Below are 22,923 nucleotides of genomic sequence, written 5' to 3'. Positions count from 1 at the left end.
AGCTCCACTAACGTGAAACATGTGGAGGGGCTAAGCATGCAGTGTGCGCCGGTGTTTCCCACAGCAAAATCACTGGTAATAGACAATGAGAGACAGAAGAAATATTGGACACAGAGAGCCGCAGTCCGCTTTTAGTTAACGTGCACGCTGCGAATCTTTATTGTTCAACTACGCACAAGCGATACCTCCTACCGGCACTACATTGCAGGTCAAGATCCAGTGCCTATATATATGGGGTGGCTGGTGAACGGTTTTGCAGCGCAAGCAGTCGGTTGTTTAAATAAACTCGCTAGCAGACGCTGCCTGCGTCGGCGTTGTCTCTCGCGGGCGAGAGCGTGTTCTCGTTCCTAGCGATCTGGTAGTTCAGCGTTCATTGCAGAAACAGCGTTTCCATAGTCAACGCGCCGTTCGCTTTCTCTCGCCACACGGAGAGCGCTAAGGCAGTGGCGCCCTCTCTTGCGCTCAAGCAAATGGACCGTCACGACAGCAGACGACGATGCACGCCGACACGCCGAGACCCTATGGTGCTTCGCCCCTAAAATACATCCAGGCCGGGGACTGTACCCCCATAGTTGATGTTTATGGTCAGAGGTGCAGTGAGGAGCCAGTAGACGTGACTCAAAGGACGCCTCGCGTTGGGCGCTTACGGGAAGACGACAAATTGGGCTGTGACGGGCGATATGGAAAGTTTTCAGGCGAGAGAAGATCAGAGCAAGTTCGAAGAGAGGTTAAGCAATATGAAGGACATAGATGGGCACATAAATGGGCACAGCATTTGTATAGAGAGCCCGTCGTAAATTATCTTGGGGTGACTGCTACAACTACAGAGCAAGGTATCCAGTACGCCATAAATCATCCTAATTTTTTCAAGTAGGGAAGTGCCACTATGTAAATTCCTGAAACTTGGTATGAAACGACATTTCCTGAAGCTTGGTATGTTACGACTACGGCTACCTCAGAGCACAATGTAGTTCATTTTTACTGATTAGGAGCTACACACGACCTTGCAGACGCCGTCAAAATATATGACATCATGGCGTTTAGTGCGGGAATTTCAAGGTGGCGTCGCCACTCGCATTTTCTTTTTGCGCATTTTCTCGCTTACCAAGCATCTTCTGGGGGTAAGAGCGGTGTTTTCAGTATTTTCACACCGTAATTTACTGATATGGGAAAAAACGTTTTTCTCTCTAGTGTCCCTTTAAACCACCCACTCCTTACGCAATACGCATCGTGTGACGCCTGGTCGTTATTTTCTTCGACCACGCTATATTATATGTGCTAACGCGATTCCTTGCCTGGGTCTTTATTGCGAATGAGTTTCAAACACTGGCATGGCTCTGTGGTAGAATGCTTGACTGTCACGCAGACGTCCTGAGTTCAAATCCCCCTCTATCTTGGATATTAGATGCGAAGCATCTTATAGCGGAGTTCAAACCGGTGGTGGTGGTGGTGTGCGGCGTCACCACCACCGATTTGGTGGTGGTGGTGGCTTTTATCACTCTTTTTATGGTTTGTTTGGGGTGTGCTCTTATCGGATGTGCTTACGAAACTTTTATCTGTCAGTATATATGTCTCTTTTTCCCATTAAACCTTCAGTTGGTAGTAAGCGCCTGTCCATGTGTTATTTCGTTACGTCCTTGTCTACGTTAAGCGCTCTGATTTCAAGCAAGCAGAACTTATTACGTGTTTTGAAGGTGCCATTAAAGTTTGTCGAGTTGACCGATGCTCTTTAAATATCTAAATAGTAGTTTCATCGCTTGCCTCTGTTGCGTGGCGCAGGGTAAAGGGCCTAAGACACAGTCAATTGATAAAGTTCTTTTGGTCAGCATATGCACGCAATGTTCATAGAGCGCACGCTCTTCGGCATACGCTCGACAGTTTCTCGACAGTTTCTATGGAGCCACAGTTATTACAGTATGGATTTTTGGTTTGACCGAAGCGGTACCGTAAACTGTTTACATAAGCACTGTTTAGTCGAAGACGATGGTACAAACTTTCCAGATGTCGAGGAATTCTGCATGGGAGTCTTGTTCTTAGATGTGGGTCGATAGAGTAGAGGAAAGCATAATGATGTGTCGAAAGGTTCCAGACCCTCTTGTTTTCTTCGGAAGCAAATCTCTTAGCCAGCTCGGAAGCATCAGATTTAGTGAAATAAGCTTGCCTGTAATTTCGGTTTTGAAGTCCTTTTTGTGCCGCTTCATCCGCTTTTTCGTTAGCCAGAATACCGCAATGAGCTGGTATCCACTGAAATGTGATAAAGCTACATGTGGTAACAGCCAAGTGGTGTGTGTACGCTATATCAAATGAAATCGGATAATGATTTGTTTTCTTTAAGAGGTTGAACAGTATCTGTAGCGCTCCCTTGGAGTCGGTGAAGGCCACCCATTGGTTCGGCGTTTGATGTAGGATATAGACGACAGCTTCTTTGATGCCATGAAGTTCTGCTGTCGTCGAGGATGTCCTCCTATGTAGACAATAAGATAGCATTTGTCTTGTGGAGGGGACATAGAGGCCACAGGATGGAGTATCCTGAGTGGTGGAGGCTTCAGTGTAAATATGAGTGTACTGGGTATAGTGCTCGGCTAAGTAGAGGAGAGTAGTCTGCAGCAGTGTGGTCTGTGGGATGCGTCTCTTTGCTCCGTTGATGCCTGGTACAAATGGTCTTATATCAAGAGGCGAAAGTGTCCAAGGAGGAAATCTCGGAGGCATTGTTTGCAGTGGCTGTCTAATAGCAGTAAGTTTCAGCATTTGCACAGCTTGTCCGAATGCAGAATTACTGTGGGTAAGATGTGCGCGGTACAGAAAGTTCTTCCCTTGTAGGCGATGTCGAAAATGAGTGCACATGGTTTCTTGAGTAGGGATGACTTCTAGCGGAAGACATCCTGTTTCCGCTGCAGTTACCGAGGTTGACGAGCTCTTCGGGAGGCTTAGACAGATTCGTAGGCAATTGCGTCGTGCGACTTCTAAAGTTCTCTTGTTTGCTGGTAACAATCGGTAAAGTACCGGTAGGAAATAGCGCAAGGTTCCTTGAATATACGCTTTCTCAAGTAGTCCCACTGAGCGGCATTTGCATCCCCATCGTGTCCCCGCCATGAATTTGAAGAGTTGCGATGCTGCAGCTTTTTCTGCTGGTTCTCATTATGTACTTGAATTTTAATTTGAATTTGAAGAGTTGGGTATCTGTAGTTATTGTCTGCGAGTTCTCAATAATGTACTTGAGGAAGACTTTTCGTTTCGTGTAAGGTCAGATGAGGCGTCCTCATTTTTACCATTGCGTTGGGCACGTTCACTAAGGCTGAGGCCCTCATTCGAGCATCACCATTAAAAACAGAGCCCTCAGCTCAATTCACCCAAAACCAAAAGTCTTTCTCAAGTAAGGTCGAGCACAAAATAATACGGACCACACAAGTGTGTGATGAAATTGCCCTCTGCACTGTAGCGGTGGCCACGCATTCTCCAGAGGCAGATGGCTGACCACTAAACAGTGCAGATGGCTATTTCAGCCCGCGCTCCTATGGTCCATATTATTTTGTGGCCGACTGTATGTGAATTATAGTGACATCACGAGTCAAAAACCTACTCATCCCCCTAACCTTAGTGCATATTCAATTCACTTGTCAATGCAAAAATATGAATCCCTCCCATTCCTTCGATGTATGAGTAACCGAAACAGGAGACGAAAGTTCTCTATCTACCACAAACAATTCACTTTCCCTCCGCTATGTGCATTTCAGTTTGAGCCATCCGGTAAGCCAGAACCATGGGTGGTGAATACCTTATTCAGAATAACTGAAAAGCATTGTAAGTTGTAATCTCACAGAAGCAAATAAAGCGTGAGTTTCACTGAACTTCGAAACAACAGCCTGCCCACATCATTTTTTTCATAAAACAACCTGGCAGAAAGAAAGCATGTGCAAGAACAACGCTCAGAAACAAGTATCTTGTATTTATGTATCTCCCCTATATGTATAAGTGCCAATGCAGTCATCAGCCAAATTTTAAAGGGACACTAAAGAGAAACAATGAATCGGTTTAGATCGATAAATTGTGCTCTGAGAACTCTAACGTCCTTAATTTTGCCATCATAAGTTTATAAATAGAGGAGAAAATCAAGTTCAATGTTTAATTTTTAAATTTCGCGCCGAAATTTCCCCGCATGACGTCACAGATTTCAAAGTGTATTTATCGTGTTTTCGCGCCATTGGCTAAAAAAAATTACTCCAAACTTGGTATGTTAAGTCTATGGCCCCTTCGGAGGACAATGTACTTCATTTTTATCGATTAGGAACTACGTAGTCCCTAGTAAACGACGTCAAAACATGTGGCGTCATGGTGAATGGTGCGGAAACTTCAAGGTGGCATCGCCACCCACATTTTGTTTTTGCGCGTTTTGTCGCTTACTAAGTGTTCTCTTGCAGCAAGCATGGTGTTTTTGGTATCGTGAAAGAGTACTCTACTAATATGAGAAAAATCGTTTTGCTCTTTAGTGTCCCTTTAAAGAAATGACGCATAAATATAATTCTTCTACTCACCCACCCAAATCTATACTACAACATACAGAGGTAAAGGGGTTACCTACCAAACCAGTTGTTCTGACTGTCAAGCAGCATACTGTGGTGAAAAAAATAGCAGGAGCATGACCACAACAACGATGTCAGAACCTACACTTGACAACGCGACGCCTTAGCCAAACATTCGGAGTAGGCAAACCACAAAATTGGTTTCTGAGAACCTGAAACAAGCGACCGAGACCTGCTAGCAAAATCAACTACTCTTTAAATATTGGTATATTCAAAATTTAGAACAGTTCGAACCGCTCAAAATGAAACCTGCCCACCATTTATATGCCTGTTCTACACATACGCAAGATATTGAGGCCATGAATGTACTGTCAACCCTCTGTGACCTCTTGGTCACGCGTGCAAAAAAAAAGAAAAGCACAAAAAAAGTGAAGCTTTATGAAGAAGTTGCCTTCTTTCTCTTCGGTTCTATTTGAAGTTTAAAAGGTGCGAACTACCATCTTCCTCGTCACGTCCCCTTCGAAAGCAACAGAGTTGATACCTAAAAATAGGGAATGAAATGAACCAATTTTTTTTCAGTTAGAGGCGTTTTAATCATTTCTGAGTGCACCATGCTTTGCAACGGAAAACATCATCTGCTTTCGGGGACTGAGTTGACTTGCAAAGGGTTCAGTTGCAGTTCAGTATCAAAATCGCTAAGCACCGTTCAAAGATCGACATTGTCTTGGTGTTTCGAACTGTGGTGTATCTCTTTAGAGCTGTTTTTACTTACAAACTGATGAACCAGCCAGCCAAACTGCCTTTAAAAACAGTTTGGTTGGTTTATGAGCGTAAAATGTTTTGGGAGCTCAACGCTAAAGTTCCTTTCATCATTGCAGAAGCAGCAGTCATGCCTCTCTTCAAAATTTGGAGTGCACATTATACCATCAAGAAAATGCTCACTGCTGAAACAACGCCATATGTTAACAGCAAACGGAAGAGTAAGGTATCTGCAGTTCAACCAGTGCAAAGGCAACTCAACGTGGGTAATAATTGCTTGCCTGTATTTTCCAACCAAGACATGTGTATGCATTTTAGGGCTTTTACCTTGTTATGCAGTGTTGCACAACTAGAGCAGCCGTTAAGCAGCTAACAACTGAGCCATATTGTGCTGAGTGGTCATTCCTCCTTTCCCTCTACCAAACAGCATTTTGGACAAAAAATGCTCCAAGCTTACGCCAGAGACGCACAAAAGCTGGCCGACTCGTAAAATTTAATTGAAAACCTAAAGCGTGCCATGATTGTCTTGGGTATGAACTGAGTCGTCATAGTTGTATCGCCATGTGATAAGACATGCGCAGAAGTCTTCTGTATTATAGTTAATAGGCGCAAGATATGCCCTTTCTTTTTATCCTTAGCCACACGTGTTGGCCTGCCTATGTAATCGAGCCTTAAATAAAGGTTGCTGTTCTTTCGCCCATCGGATGTCGGCCTGTTTCTGCATCAAATGCGGCTCAACTATACATGGTGTCAGAAATGCCAGACGTGCCCAACGATGCCCTAACGAGAGTCACGTTTTGGGAGCTACGGCACTGAAATAGATCTGAAGTCTCCAGACCCTCTTCGTATCACAGCTGACGTCTCCAAAAACTGGCAGCTATTGAAGCAAAAGCTAGAGCTCTACGCTACCGTAGTGAAACCCCAAGACAAACCTCTGAGCGATGCTGCAAAGACGGCACTACTGCTGACATTGGCCGGTGATGAACTACTCGAAATGTCTAACAATTTCGTTTTTAATGAAGGTGAAAGCAGAGAACATTACAAGACCATCGTAGAGAAGTTTGACAACTACTGGAGTTTACAGAACATTGAAGTGTACGAGCGGTATATGTTCCGAAAGACAATGCAGGCAGGAGGGGAGACGCTCGAACACTTTGTACGCGATGTGAGGAAGCAGGTCCGGCAATGCAATTTCCAAGAGTTGGCCGACTCCATGATTCGCGATCAAATAGTAATTAGAATCGATCAGACTTCACGCACGAAGCTTCTCCAAGACAACCAGTTAACAATGGCTACAGCGGAGCAAATGTGCAAGGCATTCGAAGCAGCAGCTCTCCAAAGCGAAGCATGGGCTCAAAAAGAAGAAATAGATCCGGTGCAGATGAATGCAGACGAAGCAAGAAAAAAGATGACCTCGAGGAAAACCCAAGTGTTCCAAGTGCGGCAGGGTGCACAAGCCACGAAACTGTCCTGCCTATGGAAAAACGTGCAAAGTATGCCAGTCAAAGAACCCCTTCGCCGCGTGCTGTCGAAAGGCAGCGCAAGTCGGTGAATTGAGGGACGACGAGGAGGACTTCAGCATCTTGGATGTCTGCGTGGACAGCGTAGGAACCAAGCGTGACTGGATGGTCAAGGCGAACATTGGTGGTGAGCAAGTTTTTCTGAAAATTGACACGGGTTCACACGGAAATCTACTGCCATTTTCTATCTACAAGAACATCAAACCAAGACCGCTCCTCAGAGAGAGCAGTTAAACGCTAAGATCGTACAGCGAGTCCACAATCGAGCATGTGGCCGTCATCAGCGAACAAGTGGTCACCGGGTGCCAAAGTTGCAAGCTGAATTTTTTCGTTGTTAGGAAGGGACATCAGACGCGGCTTGGGCTGAGCGCGACGGAACAGCTCGGATTGATTACCAGAAACGTGGATATTGTAACAAACAGTTCTGAAGAACTTCTGCAGGAATACAGAGAGGTTTCCCAAGGTACCGGATGCGTCCAACGCCAATACAAGATGGTGCTCAAGGAAGGCGCAGTTCCAGGTTTACAAGCAGCCCGACGTGTACCCTGATCCTGCGGGAACCACTGCGCAGTGAAATGAGGTGAATGTAAAAAGCCGGAATCATTGTCAAGGTCAACGAGCTGACTGACTGGGTGAGCCCTTTAGTAATTGTTAAAAAGAAAGAATGAAAACTAAGACTCTGCATGGATCCTAGAAGGATCAACGAATGCATAAAGAGAGAGCATTACGAGAAGCTGCGGAGCGATGATATTGTCGCGGGTGAAAGAAGACAGACAACCAGGAGTCGACGTCTGCCCCGGAACCAGAGCAGCAAAAACGTTCTCTTCTTTCTCACACCCAAAACGTGTATGTGCCACAGTGGGATGGTATGTGTCATTACCCCCTCTCCCAAACAAGCATCGTCTCGATGCTTTATGTGAGGGCAAAAGAGAAAATGGAGAAGGATACTATACAAGCGAAATGAATGTGTCGCGACACAAAATAACGTAGTGTGCTGCTATCAAACACTGAGTCAAATAACAGGACAGAACAAAACAAAAAAGAGAATACAAGAGGACACACGTTAAGTCGTCAATGGAGTCAATGTCACTGCACAGTCGAGTCACAGCGAGAAAAGTACGGTTTCAGCCTAGAAACATGGATGACTTCAGTTTGTGGAAGGCGACGGGAACGTCGCGAGGTGCCTCCTGGGAGAACCTCATAAGTAACATCGCTGAGACGTCGTACAATCTTGTAAGGGCCGAAGTAGTGGCGCAGCAGCTTTTCTGAACGGCCGCGCTGTCTGATGCGGGTCCACACCCAGACTTCATCACCAGGATTGAAGGTAACTTCTCGGTGACGAAGATTGTAGCGGCGTGCGTCTGCAGTTTGGCGACACTGAATACGGTGTCGCGCGAGTTGACGGGCCTCCTCGGCGCGTTGACCGAACATCGCAGCATCCGTGGAAAACATTCCTAGGTTGTCGGGGAGGAGCATGGCGTCGAGCATTGTGGTAACCTCTCGACCGTGGACTAAGCGAAAAGGGGTGAAACCTGTACTTTCTTGAATTGCAGTATTATACGCAAAAGTGACGTAAGGCAGGATATCGTCCCAGTTCTTGTGGTCAATGGCTACATACATTGACAGCATGTCTGCAATCGTCTTGTTCAGTCGTTCAGTCAGCCCATTTGTTTGCGGGTGATAGGCCGTTGTTTTGCGATGTTCCGTGCCACTTAACCTCAAGACTTCTTGCAGTTCTCTGCAGTGAAAGCTGTCCCACGGTCAGTGATGACGACAGCTGGCGCTCCGTGACGAGGGACGACGCTGTTAACGAAAAAATGGGCAACGTCTGCTGCGGTAGCTTTTGGAAGTGCCTTTGTTTCGCAGTACCGTGTTAAGTAATCGGTAGCGACCACAACCCACCGATTTCCAGACGAAGACGTGGGGAATGATCCCAGCAAGTACATGCCAATCTGATGAAAAGGCGCCTTCGGTGTGGCTATTGGTTGTAGCAGTCCCGCTGGTCGTGTAGGTGGTGTCTTACGCCGTTGGCAGTCGCGACACGTGCGAACGTAGTGCTTCACAGCCTTCGCGAGACGTGGCCAGTAGTAGGAGCGGCGAATCCGTTGCAACGTGCGGGTATAGCCAAGGTGTCCGGACGATGGTTCGTCGTGACAGGCACGTAAAATGTCGTCACGAAGCGTGGTTGGCGCAACTAGCAGGTATGTAGCTTGCGTATGGTCAAAGTTCTTCTTATAAAGGACTCCATCCCGGAAACAAAAGGAGGCTAGCGAGCGTGCGAAACTTCGAGGAGGGTGGGATGTGCGCCCTTCCAGGTAGTCAATGAGCGGGCTGAGCTCCGAGTCGTCACGCTGTTGCTGAGCCAAGCTGGTTGCTGACACGGCAGAAAGAAAAGTGTCGTCGTCTTCAAGGTCAGTGTTGGCATTTCCGACTGGCGCACGTGAAAGACAGTCAGCGTCGGTGTGTTTCCGCCCAGACTTGTTTACGATGGTGACGTCGAATTCTTGTAGCCGAAGGCTCCATCGTGCTAGACGACCTGAAGCATCCTTGAGATTCGCGAGCCAACAAAGAGAATGGTGGTCGCTAACTACCCTGAATGGGCGGCCGTACAAGTATGGCCGAAACTTTGTTATGGCCCAGACAACAGCTAAGCATTCTTTTTCCGTAGCAGAATAGTTTTTCTCAGCAGGTGATAAGGTTCTGCTCGCATAAGCAATCACGTGCTCTACGCCATTCTGCCACTGAACTAATACGGCGCCTAGTCCGACGTTGCTGGCGTCTGTGTGCAACTCTGTGTCAGCGTTTTCGTCAAAATGACCCAGTACAGGCGGAGCCTGGAGATGGTTTCTGAGCGTGTCGAAGGCATGGCGCTGATCCTGACCCCAAACAAATGAGACGCCGTCTTTTGTAAGTTGATTGAGGGGTTCAGCGATCTTTGAAAAATTTTTGACGAAACGCCTGTAGTACGCACACAGCCCCAGAAATCTGCGTAGGTCGCGCTTATTTGTGGGCACGGGAAATGCGGCAACGGCGCTGGTTTTCTATGGGTCGGGGCGGATGCCGGCGTGGCTGACAACGTGGCCAAGGAATTTCAGTTCTTCGTATCCAGAATGGCACTTCTCAGGTTTGAGAGAAAGCCCAGCTGTTCTAATTGCCTGAAGGACTGTCTGCAGGTGCTGGACGTGTTGTTCAAACGTGTCTGCGAAGACCACCACGTCGTCAAGGTAAACAAGACATGATTTCCATTTGAGCCCTGTCAGAACCGAATCCATCATCCTTTGAAAAGTAGCTGGCGCTGAGCATAGACCGAAAGGCAGGACCTTAAACTCTTAGAGGCCGTCAGGAGTAATAAAAGCAGTTTGCCAGTAGCCACTGCGTTTTCCATGGAGGAAAAATATCTGGCGTTGCGTATACGGTCCAAGGAGTCATCTATTCGGGGTAGAGGATAAACGTCTTTTTTGGTGACCTTGTTCAATTTGCAATAATCGACGCAAAAGCGCAACGTACCATCCTTCTTCTTTACTAACACAACTGGTGAAGCCCAGGGACTAGTCGATGGCTGGATGACGTCGTCTTTAAGCATCTGCTGAACTTCGTCACGTATAGCGTCTTGTTCCTTTTGCGACACCCTACAGGCATATTGTCGAATGGGTCTTTCGGTGCGTTCGGTGATAATACGATGCTGAGCAAGCGGTGTCTGTTTAACCTTCGACGTTGTAGCAAAGCAGTCTTGAAATGAGCCGAGTATACGCAGAAGGCTTTCTCGTTGTGCTGACGGTAGACCCTCGTTTACGTCGAGAGTGCTCGTGAAGTCCTCGGTAGAATGGTCGCCAGACGAAACTGAAGCCAATGTTGACGAACCCTGGGCGTCTGCAATTTCCTCAAAGTAGGCAATGGCGGTGCGTCTGGCAAGATGACGATATTCGTCGCTGAAGTTCGTGACCAGCAGGTGAGCTCGTCTGTTGCTAGGCTGAATGATTCCTCGGGCAACGCAGATTTGTCGTGAAAGAAGGAACGACAAATTGCCCTTCGCAATTACAGCGTTTGACACGTCCTGTCCCAATTCCACAGTGACAAAGAGACTGCTTCAAGGCGGCAGAGTCACAGAATCATCGGCAACACGTAATGCTGTTTCCGGTAATTGGATGTTGTCAGTTGTAGCATGAAAAGGTTCTTCGAATGACACAAGTAACTCACGGAGGTCAATGACTGCGCCGTACTCACGAAGAAAGTCCATTCCCAGGATGACTGGCCGAGAGCACACAGGCAACACGAGGAAAGACCCTGTAAATGTCGACGCACGGATTCGAATACGTGACATGCACATTCCAGTCGGCCTCACCAGATGGCCACCTGCAGTGCGCAACTGGGGTCCTTGCCACGGTGTGGTAACTTTTCTCAGTTAAGATGCAAGTGCGGCGCTCATAACATAATAGTCGGCACCGGTGTCAACGAGGGCAGTGACAGCATGGTTGTCCACGCAGACGGCGATGTCGGCAGAAACGATCCTTTTACTGTCGGAAAACATTGAAAAACGGGAACGGTCGTCGTCGGGTCGTTGCGTCGAGGGAGGTTCTTTGAAAGTTCGTCGGTCAGCGACTTCACCCCCAGAAGTCGCGGCTCCTAGTTTCCTCTGCGAGGACTCGGAGACCGGCTCCTGAAAGGAGCGTAAGACGACGAGGGCAAGGTAGGTGATGTAGACCGGCGAGGCGATGGCGATCTCGATTGGCGGCGCTCAACAGTCGAAGGAATTCGCTGGCCCGTGAGATACGCCTCGATTTTGCGGGGGCGCTCACCGTAGCGTGGGCATCGAGCATCAGGGTGGAAGCCGCGGAGACCTAGTTGACGGTACTGACAGTTGCGATCACGTGACCCGCTTCGCCGCAGTGGTAGCAGAGCGGACGATTGTCCGACGTGCGCCACACACTTGCCTTGTTAGCACTTTGTCTCGATGCAGACGGCAGATATGTGGGTGCGCTCGGAAACCTTGAACCGGGAGGCAGACTCGAAGCGGTGTCCTGGGATGGGTGCGTAGCCTGGTCCCTTGTCCGCATAGAGGGACCTGCTGCTGGTGGTGCAGAAGATCGCAGTAACGCCGCATACGTCAGGACGGGGGCCTCAGGTATTGGTGGTGCGAGCGGCGCAAGAGGTGCGACCGCCTGACTTATTTCTTGTCTGATTACGTCCGCGAGTGCAGTCACAGGTGGTTGGGCTCCTACTGTATGGAGTTGTCGCAGTTCGTCCCGCACAATACTTCATATGAAGTCTGCGAGCGCCTGCCTCTCGCTGTCGGATCCGATGGAGCATGCAGTGGCCGTGATGTCGTTGCGTTCGTACTGTGACGACCGGTGCTGGAGAGTACGCTCCATCGTGGTTGCCTCACTGATGAACTCGGCCACAGTTGTCGGTGGATTGCGCACGAGTCCAGCGAAAAGCTGTTCTTTCACCCCACGCATCAAGTACCGCACCTTCTTTTCCTCTGACATGGCAGGGTCTGCGCGCCGGAAGAGTCGAAGCATATCCTCAACAAACATTGAGACTCGCTCGTTCGGCCACTGATTCCTGCACGAGATGGCTTGTTCAGCTTTCTCCTTCCTTTCGGCGTTGCGGTACGCGTCGCGGAGCTGCCGACTAAACCCTTGCCATGTCGCGAAGGAGCCCTCGTGGTTTTCGTACCACGTTTTCGCAGAGTCTTCCAATGCGAAGTAGACTCTCCGCAGCTTGCGAACTTCGTCCCATTCGTTGAAGCTGGCAACCCGATCGAAGTGGTCGAGCCAGTCATCAACATCTTCGAAAATGTCTCCATGGAATGGTCTTGGTGTCTGTGGCGCATGAAAAACATGCGCGAGGGGAGAACAATGGGCATCGGTAGTTTGACTCGCCTGGCTTGTTGTCGGAGTCGTCATCTTTTCGAGTCTCGATGACAAGGGACCAAATTCGGGGGGTAATCCTCGCAGACGGCGGCTGCTTCTTGCTCTGGGAGATGGAGCTGTCGCCAAGGTGCTAGGAGTGACGGCCGACACTTTGGAGCCAAGGTACAGGTACCCAACGCCTCCACCAGTAATGTCGCGGGCGAAAGAAGACAGACAACCAGTAGTCGACGTCTGCCCCGGAAGCAGAGCAGCAAAAACGTTCTCTTCTTTCTCACACCCAAAACGTGTATGTGCCACAGCGGGATGGTATGTGTCAATATACAAGCAAATTGGCAGGCGCAAAAGTATTCAGCCGTCTCGATGCGAAAGCATGGTTTCATCAGATTCCACTTGATGAGAGCACATCAAGAATTTGTGCATTTGCAACACCGTTCGGAAGATATCAATTTTTAAGGCTACTGTTTCGTATTTCATCTGCGTCCGAAGTTTTAAATGCGAAGCATTTCTTAGCGAACCTCAGGCACTTTGAGCGTTTCTATCTACGTATCTATCTATCTATCTAGCCGCCTACGTCTGGGCGCTCTCCCGGTCGTCTCCATAGGTTGCAATATACCAAAATTTGCATAGCATAGGATGAGTGTATGGCGAACACGATTCACTGGTGATGACATGAATGACGCAAAATACCTGTCGTGTACGTCATGAAACCCTTTCTCAGTCACGTGTGGCACATACCCGCATACCAGAGTTCATGTTATGCAGGTATGTGCCACAGGTGATAACAGTCTCAATCAATGCAGTAACCGCGAACATATACATTGACATGGAAGGAAAGTAATAATAATAATAATTGTTGAGGTTTTACGTCCCAAAATCACGATATGATTGTGGGAGACGCCGTAGTGAAGGGCTCCGGAAATTTTGACCATCTCATATTCTTTAACGTGCACTGACATCGCACAGTACATGGGCCTCTAGCATTTCGCCTCCATCAAAATACGACTGCCGTGGCCGGGATCGAACCCGCGACCTTCGGGTCAGCAGCCGAGCACCGTAACCACTACGCCACAGCGGCCGACGAAAGAAAAGTTATGGAGCTGAAGACAGAGCACTCCTGGAAGACACTGGGCTACCATCCACACGTCCACATAGTCCGCAACGTCGACCACGTGGATTACGCAAAAACTGGGGTCAATGCTTCCCACAATAACTCTGCAGAGAAGACCATGTCCCTCATGATTACCGGTGACTTCAGCATTGATTTATCAAAACCCATCAATGCCCATGGTTCTTAGACGGCATGAGAGACGGCTTGAATGTGGACAGGGCATCATAAGACCTCGGTGGCACGTCCAGGGCAGGAGGCAACATAGATCATTTCTTCTTAAAAGCCACCCGTGGTTTCCACCAGCTCTACTATACCTCGTACTTCGCTACACTTAGACCGTTCGTAGCCGCGATCACGAACGGATCCGATAACAAGTGCTGTCCAGCTGCTGGTGCTCACTGATCACGGTGATCACGACCTTATTCAAGAACTGCCAAGAACCCCTTCCACACATGCACATGGGTTCATGAAACGTGCGTGCGTTCTCCGTCATAACGGATAAGTATAAGCATAACAACTGTAACGCAACTCTAACAACTGCAACTGTGACTTTAACGTACGTGCAGTGCGCCTGCGCGTGCCACGCGGCTTTGTATATATTTAGGGAAACTTTTCTGAATAAAGCTTAGTTGCGAGTAGCGCCTGTCCTATGCATCTCTGTTCCTTCATTGTCCTATTCGAATTCGCGCTATCCTGTATTGAAGGATATAAGCACTTCATATCAGCTTACTGCGTCTGGTGTTGGTAACACCTATGTGGCGGTTGCATCGTTAAGCACCCGTAACAACTGGTAATATAACACATGTGCGTCTCTTCAAAATATGTGTGTGCGTATACCATTTGCACATTTCTCTAGCGTCATTACGTAACGTTTCGCTCAATGTGAAAAACTGCGACACAGTCACCTTCCTGCGCATGCTTCGCATAACATCGATTCCCACGGTACGTGGGATCTGCTGATTTTTTTTTTTCAGAAAACGTTGAACGAAATCTTCGAGTCCTTCTCTGGCATTCATGTATGCGTGGATGACATTTTGGTGTGGGGAGCGTCAAGAGAGCAGCATGACAGGCGTTTAGAAAGCGTGCTTGAAGCCGCGAAATCAGCGGGATTAGCACTGAATGCCGAGAAGTGCAAAGTGGGCGTCGAAGAAATTGAATTATTAGGTGATGCGATCTCTGAAAAGGGAATAACGCCTAAACGCCAACTTTTCAGCTGCATAACGGACATACTGGCGCCAACCGACAAACGTGGAGTGCAGCGATCGCTCGGCGTAGCCAAATATATTTCGAAGTATATTCCTTCGTTAGCTGAAAAGACGCCTGGTTTGCGCAGTTTAATCAAACAAAACGCAATTTTAATGGTCTCCCAGCCCCGCAAAAAAAATGGGCAGGAATATGCGAATGCCTAAGCGGGGGCCAGTTCTGGCCACTTTCGACCCTCTAAAAGAAACAAAGGTGACGTCAGACGCGTCACTGGCTGGTCTGAGCTCGACCCTTCTACAACGTCATGGCGATAACTGGCATCTTGTGGCGTACGCATCCAGAACGCTCTCTTCAGTAGAACAACGCTACTCTCAGATTAAAAAAGAAGCTTTGGTAATAATAATAATAATTTCATTATTTCATCTACGGCCGCAAGATAACGTTGGAGACCGACCACCGCCCACTGATAGCTATCGCTAAAAAAGCAATCGGAGAAATGCCGCCCAGACTTCAAAGATTCTTCACGCGGTTATTAAAATATGATTTCACTATGCAATACATTCCAAGAAAGCAGCTCATCCTCGCGGACATACTTTCAAAAGCCACAGTCCCCGACACAGAAGGTGACGCCGCAGGCGAGGAATACATTGAAATACACGCCGTGAGAATGCTAGCAGATTTTGTAACCGATGTCACGCTAAAGAGGCTTGAAAACGCAACGGATACCATACGGACCCATACCTGTGTGGAGTAAAGGACCGGCGGAAGTATACAGGGAGAGTTGAAACCTTTTGTCAGCGAACTTTCTGTCATCAAAAGAATTCTTCTGAAAAGCACCAAAGTAATAATTCCAGCGCGCATGCGAAAGGAAATGCTATAGCGCATTCATCAAGGCCACATGGGCCTGAACTATATTATGAAACCGTTAAGCGCACAAAGACGGGAACAAGAAGACGGCACACAGAGCGCCGAACAAATGCAAAGCAAGAGCGAGAAGGTGCGTGTTTTGGCCGGGTATTAATGGCGAAATCGCTGCTATACCTCAAAGCTACGAGGTATGCAGACGCCACGCATACAGCCAACCGGCAGAATCACTAATCATGAAACCACCACCTGAATACCCTTGTTATCGCGTTGGTATCTATTTCAATAGGGGGAATGCATATCTATCCGTGTATGACGCTCTGTCGCACTTTCCAGAAATTGCAGATCTGGAGGACACGTCACCGCCAACGGTCATAAACAAACTGCCAGCCATGTTGCAAGATATGGAATCCCGGTATAATTGTGGAGCGACAATCGACCCCAGTTTGCAGGTCGAGAATTTCGCCTATTCGCGGAGAAGTACAAGTTTCGGCATATGACATAGTGTCCGGAGTTCAATCGTTCCAACGGCTTGGCGGAGGAGAGTGTTCAAGTGGTGAAAAGTATTCTGAAGAAAACGAACGAAGCAGGCGAAGATCTTTGGCTGGGTCTTCTGAGTTACCGGTCAACGCCTCTGGAAGGTGGACGGTCACCTGGAGAATTGTTGCAAGGAACACTACTGAGGTCAACCTTGCCAGATTTCAACGTCCAAGCACATCCAGTTTGATCGTTCAAAAAGCGCCGCTTCCACCCCTTGAAGAAGGCCAAGTCGTGAGGATCAAAAGGAAAACTTGGTCGCAGAAAACCCAAGTTATTTGTCAGACGCATCCGAGATCGTAGAAAGTTTTTACCCACCGAAACAAGCTCATTGGGCGGGACAGGCAGCATGTGTTACCCACAATGGAAACTTTCAACTGGTTAGAAAATTGTTGGCGCAAACCAAGAACGAGGACGTAGAAGTAACACGGACAAGCGCACTTGTCCGTGTTACTGTGCACGGACAAGCTGTGCGCTTGTCTGTGTTGCTTCTACGTCCTCGTTCTTGGTTTGCGCCAACGATTTTCTAATCAGCTATGCACCAACTAGCCCGACAGCATACGTTATTGAAACTTTCAACCCCGATGTTCTTGGTGACCTTGGCGAGGACTACGTTCGTCACTCCACGCCGGCTACGCCAGTTAATTCCGGCGAGAACCTCACGCAGGAAGTGCAAGTGACAGCGCAACCAAGTGCAGGTGATAACTTGGAAGGAGGTGATAACCCTGCGCAGGTGACAGCGCAAGCGTCAGCACTTCTGTATAGAAGATCGAGTAGGCGGAGACGGCCCCCCATGCGGCTACAATACGACCGTAACTTTAACCAATGCCTTCAACATTGTTCGTTTAGGATGCTTCTTTTTTTCTTCTTTTTTTTTGTTCAGAAGAAGGTTGTATCGCCATGTGATAAGACATGCGCCGAAGTCTTCTGTATTATAGTTACTCAAGATACGCCCTTTCTCTGTATTCTTGGCCACACGTGTTGGCCTGCCTATATAATCGAGCCTCAAATAAAGGCTGCTGTTCTTTCGCCCATCGGATGTCTGCCTGTCTCTACATCAAATGCAGCTCAACGATATAAAATAGTCGGGAACATAGCCGGTGCAATCCACTGCACCTGCAGGTTTAATTTGGTGGCGTTTCTCTCTCGCTGGAGTTTTAGTGTTCTGATGCTGTGCAGCTATTTTTCTCGTGCTAATGTGATGGTGAGCTTGATAAAGAGGCTTTTCAGGTGAAAAAGCAGCTTCGGTTAATGCTTCATTGCAAATTGTTTAGTATAGTGGATGACAGTGCAACATCATCATACCCAACCGCTGACTTAAAGAATAAAAAGAAGGAAGCCTAACCACTGCTACCTATTTGCCATTATTGCGCACATTCATTGCAACTATCCCTGCATAGAATCCATGATTCCAGTTTAAGGAGCTTTCATACAACTCAATGCACAGTTGTCAACGGTAGACTTTGCACATTACAGGTGAAGAAACGAACTATATGCCCTCCCTGTAACTATGGTTCAGTTGTGCGCATCCTGAGGCATGGTATGGACTCATAGTTACTCTTAAATCTTTTTTGTTTTTATGTTTGCTTGCTTGAGGCATGGTCGATGTGTAAGCATGCTGCAAGTCCAAATTGTAAAAGTGGCTTTGCACCATGATATACACATGGAGAAGAACAAGCTATTAAAATTGAATGAAAATAGCCTCTCCATTTCATTTCGAATCACATGTTTATACAAATATAGCGCAACGTGTCATATATGTTGACTATTTTTCATGTTGAAACCATGTGGTAAGTCTTCAGTACACCAGTATATGTACTGAAAGGTGACATGTCTGGTCCACCACTGCAACAGCTCTAAGATGATGATGTGCTTCATAACGCACCGATATTCCCAAGTGAATCCACTTGAGAATATCTTGCCTTGCAACTATGTTACACATATTTCAATTGTCAAAGCACACGCCATGTGGTTCTTGGCTACCTTGAATAAGTGTGCATCTGTTAACTACAATTAACTTGCTTGTCTAACATTCATTTGTAGTTTCCCACATACGAGATCTGTTAGAAAAGTATCCGACCTTACTTTTTTTTTGCGAGCACCTGATGGATTTCAAACAAGCGCGCTTGCATCAGCCGACCTTGAACCTTCGTGCGCATGCGTGAATTTTTTCCCGCCTGCCAATAGCGTCAGTCACTGAAACGCAGCGTTTGAGTGAGGTCGTGCGCAGTGCTCTCGTCGGTTTTTCATTGCAAGGAAAATGACGCAGCGACTGGAGCAGCGCTACTGCATCAAATTTTGCCAGAAAGTGGACGACAGCGAAGTGGAAACCATTGGGAAGATCAAGACGGTGTGGCATACTTTTCTTCTTCTTCTGGCACGACGCACTTGGGACATAAACTAGTAGTGGGTAGTCTGCTGTGGAAAAAGAAGAAGTAGTTGGAACAATGGCGGAGATACAATAATAAACCGCGCTGTGTTTTCGGAACCGCGTTTCAGTGTGCTATATTTATTGGTGACCCGGACTACGAACGCGACCTTCCATGGAGCAGCGTGAGCATCTCGACGGCCTCAGCCCTGGTACCGCTGCCACTGCACCTGGCCATGTACCCTCTTCCGGCGTTGTTGGAGGTACTACTACCATAACGCTACCACAGCTGTGGCTTGCCGATCCCTCCTTATGGTTCATTCAAGTCGAGAACAAGTTCCGCATTCATCGCATCACGTCAGAAGTTCGCAAGCATGAGCTCCTCGTTGAAGCGTTGCCGCCACAGGCAATGGCCGAAATACGCGACATCCTCGTGGGCCCGCCTGGTGACACTCCATATACGACAGTCAAACAGGCTCTTCTTCACCGACTCGTTCCGCCTAAGCATCGGCGCATTCAGCAACTTTTGTGCAACGAAGAGCTCGGGGACCGCCGTCCCACACAGTTTCTACGTCACCTGCAGCACCTGCTTGGGGACCAGCCGGACGGCTTAGAAACATCCATACTACGTGAGTTGTTTCTACAGCGTCTTCCACCTACCGTGCGAATGGCTCTTGTCCCAGCTCAGGATAAGACGCTGTCGGAGCTGGCAGAAATGGCCGATGACATGATGGACGTTGCTCCGGCAGTCATAAACGCTGCCCACACCTCTCCGATTTCTGAAGCAGATTCCCTTCGAGAAACGGTAAAAGATCTCGCAGCTGAAGTCGCTAACTTGCGTCTGCAATTGCTGAGCATTCATAACTTAAATGACCATCCTCGTCCACACCGACCATCTCTCACGTCGCCTGCTCCGCAACGGCCCCTCCACCAGCCCGAGCACCGCTTTTCACCGCATAACACATGCTACTATCACCGGCGTTTTCGTGCCGCGGCTCGCAGATGTGTGCCACCCTGCTCATGGCGCATGGGAAACGCTCCGGCCGATCGTCAGTAACAGCGGCGGGCGATCAAGGCCAAGCATCAAGCCGCCTCTTCCACATCACCGACAGAACCACAGGTCTTCGCTTGCTGGTGGACACTGGAGCAGAAGTCAGCATAATTCCAGCGTCCAAAACTGACCGGCGTCTCCGCGAGAAGTCTACTCCTTTACAAGCGATCAATTCTTCGGTCATCGCAACTTACGGACAGAAGTCTCTGACCCTTGATCTCGGTCTCAAAAGGAAACTGCAGTGGTTATTTTGGATAGCAGACGTACGCTACGCAATCTTAGGCGCCGATTTCTTAAGGCATTTTCATCTGCTCGTGGATATGAACCGCTGTCGCCTGGTGGATAGCTATACCGGCTTATCGGTCAATGGTTTTCTGTCACGCGCTACGGCCCTAAACCCCACTTTCGTGAAACCGCCTACGTCACCATATACAGCTCTGCTCAACGAGTTTCCGGAGATTACAACGCAGTCTCCAATGGATAAGACCCCCAAGCACACTGTGACCCACTGCATCGTAACCACAGGCCCACCGGTTCACTGCCGCCCTCGCCGACTTGGCCCTGATAAACTTCGCATTGCTCGCAACGAGTTTGAGCATATGTTACAGCTGCAGATCATTCGTCCGTCATCAAGCTCGTGGTCGTCGGCGCTACACATGGTTCCCAAGAAGAACAATGACTGGCGGCCCTGTGGTGATTATCGGGCTCTCAATGCAGTCACCGTTCCAGATCGATACCCGTTACCCAATATTCAGGACTGTACTGCCTTTTTAACCGGCACAACAGTATACTCGAAGATTGATCTCGTGAAAGCTTATCACCAGATCCCCGTTGAGCCTTCTGACATTCCCAAAACTGCAATAATTACCCCATTTGGGCTCTATGAGTATTTACGAATGCCCTTCGGTTTGAGAAACGCAGCTCAGACATTTCAGCGTTTTATAGACGAAGTCACAAGAGGCTTGCCGTTTTGTTTCGCCTATATCGACGATCTTCTCGTTGCCAGCAAGGACGCTGAAACGCACAAGGCACATCTACGTGAGCTTTTCACTCGACTGCGTGATTACGACCTTGTCATAAATGTAGAAAAGTGTCAGTTTGGAGTCTCGGAGATAGCATTCCTCGGACATCAGATCACTAAAGATGGCATCACTCCTCTACCTGACAAGGTTCAAGCTATCCTCGAGTACCCGCCTCCCACGTCCATACGTAGTCTGCGACGTTTTCTCGGACTCGTCAATTTTTATCGCCGCTTCATCCCTACATGCTCTACACTGCTGCAGCCTCTGGAAGCACTACTCTCGACTTCTCAAGCCGAGTCAGCCGCACTTCCCTGGGACACGGTCGCGGATCAAGCTTTTTCCGCCGTTAAGACCAAACTCGCCCAGGCCACCCTCCTGCATCACCCTTCACCAACTGCTCCCACTAGCCTCATGGTGGACGCTTCTTCAGAAGCAGTTGGAGCCGCTCTTCATCAATGGATCAATGGTGCATGGGCTCCAATTTCCTTCTTCTCCCGCAAGTTACGCGACACTGAGCGCCGATACAGTACTTTCGGACGGGAGCTCCTCGCAGCCTACCTTGCGGTGAAGCATTTCAGGTACTTCCTTGAAGGGCGACAATTTGCCATTCTTACCGACCACAAGCCACTTGTTTCGGCTTTACGTTCCTGCAGTGCCACGCACACTCCTAGAGAACTTCGGCACCTTGCTTTCATTGCCGAATTCACCACAGACATACGTTATGTAAAAGGCAGTTTTAACAGTGCAGCGGACGCTCTCAGTCGTATTACCATCAATGCCACGACAGGCACCACCGACCTTTCATTGTCTTCGCTCGCGGAGGCACAGGCATTAGACGATGAGCTTCCACGACTCCGATACTCTACTTCCCTCCGACTGGAACAAGTCAACTTTCCCGACGACGACGTTACGCTCTGGTGCGATGTTTCACACAACTGCACTCGTATCTATGTTCCTTCACAGCTGCGTCGTGCTGTTTTTGACACCCTCCACTCCATCTGCCATCCAGGCGTAAGAGCTACGCAACACCTGGTCACTGAACGCTATGTCTGGCCGCGCATACGCGCTAACATTCGTGACTGGGTTCGCACTTGCACAGCGTGTCAGCGTATCAAGGTACAACGGCACACCAAGCCTCCATGGGGAAAATTCCCTCTCCCTGATGCACGTTTCGACACCATTCATTTGGACATTGTCGGGCCTTTACCTCCATGTCGGGGAAATACGTATTTGCTTACGTGTATTGACAGATACACTAGGTGGCCTGAAGCAGCTCCAATGCCTGACATCACGGCAGAAACAGTTGCTCGTACCTTTCTTGCTACCTGGATTAGCCGTTTCGGTGTACCATCAACGGTGACTACCGATCGAGGCAGACAGTTTGAGTCAGCGCTTTTCACCTCTGTCACATCTCTACTGGGTTGTGCGCGTATTCGCACAACTGCGTATCATCCAGCATCAAATGGCTTAGTGGAGAGACTCCACCGTCATCTAAAAGCAGCACTCGCCTCGCAGCCTCACGCCGAAGATTGGGTATCACACCTCCCTATCGTGCTTCTCGGCCTGCGTTCAACACTTCGGCCAGAACTTGCCTGCTCTGTAGCCGAGATGGTTTATGGCTGCACACTCCGTTTGCCTGGTGACCTCATCAGCCCCGTTACTACGCAGAGTGTTTCGGATCCATCTTCTTTCGTCCAGCGTCTGCGGGTCTTCATGCAAAACTTGCGCCCATCACCAACTTCAGCTCATACTAAGAACGACGTTTTTCTGCCGGCAAACCTACAGACATCTTCACACGTTTTTGTTCGTGTCGATGCGTCTCGCCGTGCTCTTCAGCCTCGCTATGACGGTCCTTTCCCAGTCATCAAGCGTTCTGAACATCATTTTACAATCCTGCGTAATGGGCATGAAGACACAGTCAGCATTGAAAGGATCAAGCCGGCACCCATTCTGACAAGCTCAGTCTGACCATTTTTTTTTCTTCAAGTGCCCACGGCCACTTGTCTGCAGGGGGGGCCTATCTGTGGCATACTTTTCTTCTTCTTCTGGCACGACGCACTTGGGACATAAACTAGTAGTGGGTAGTCTGCTGTGGAAA

Source organism: Rhipicephalus sanguineus, chromosome 6, assembly GCF_013339695.2.
Source record: "Rhipicephalus sanguineus isolate Rsan-2018 chromosome 6, BIME_Rsan_1.4, whole genome shotgun sequence".
NCBI lineage: Eukaryota > Metazoa > Arthropoda > Arachnida > Ixodida > Ixodidae > Rhipicephalus > Rhipicephalus sanguineus.
The sequence above is the reverse complement of the archived record's forward strand: the minus strand, read 5'-3'. Positions refer to the sequence as shown.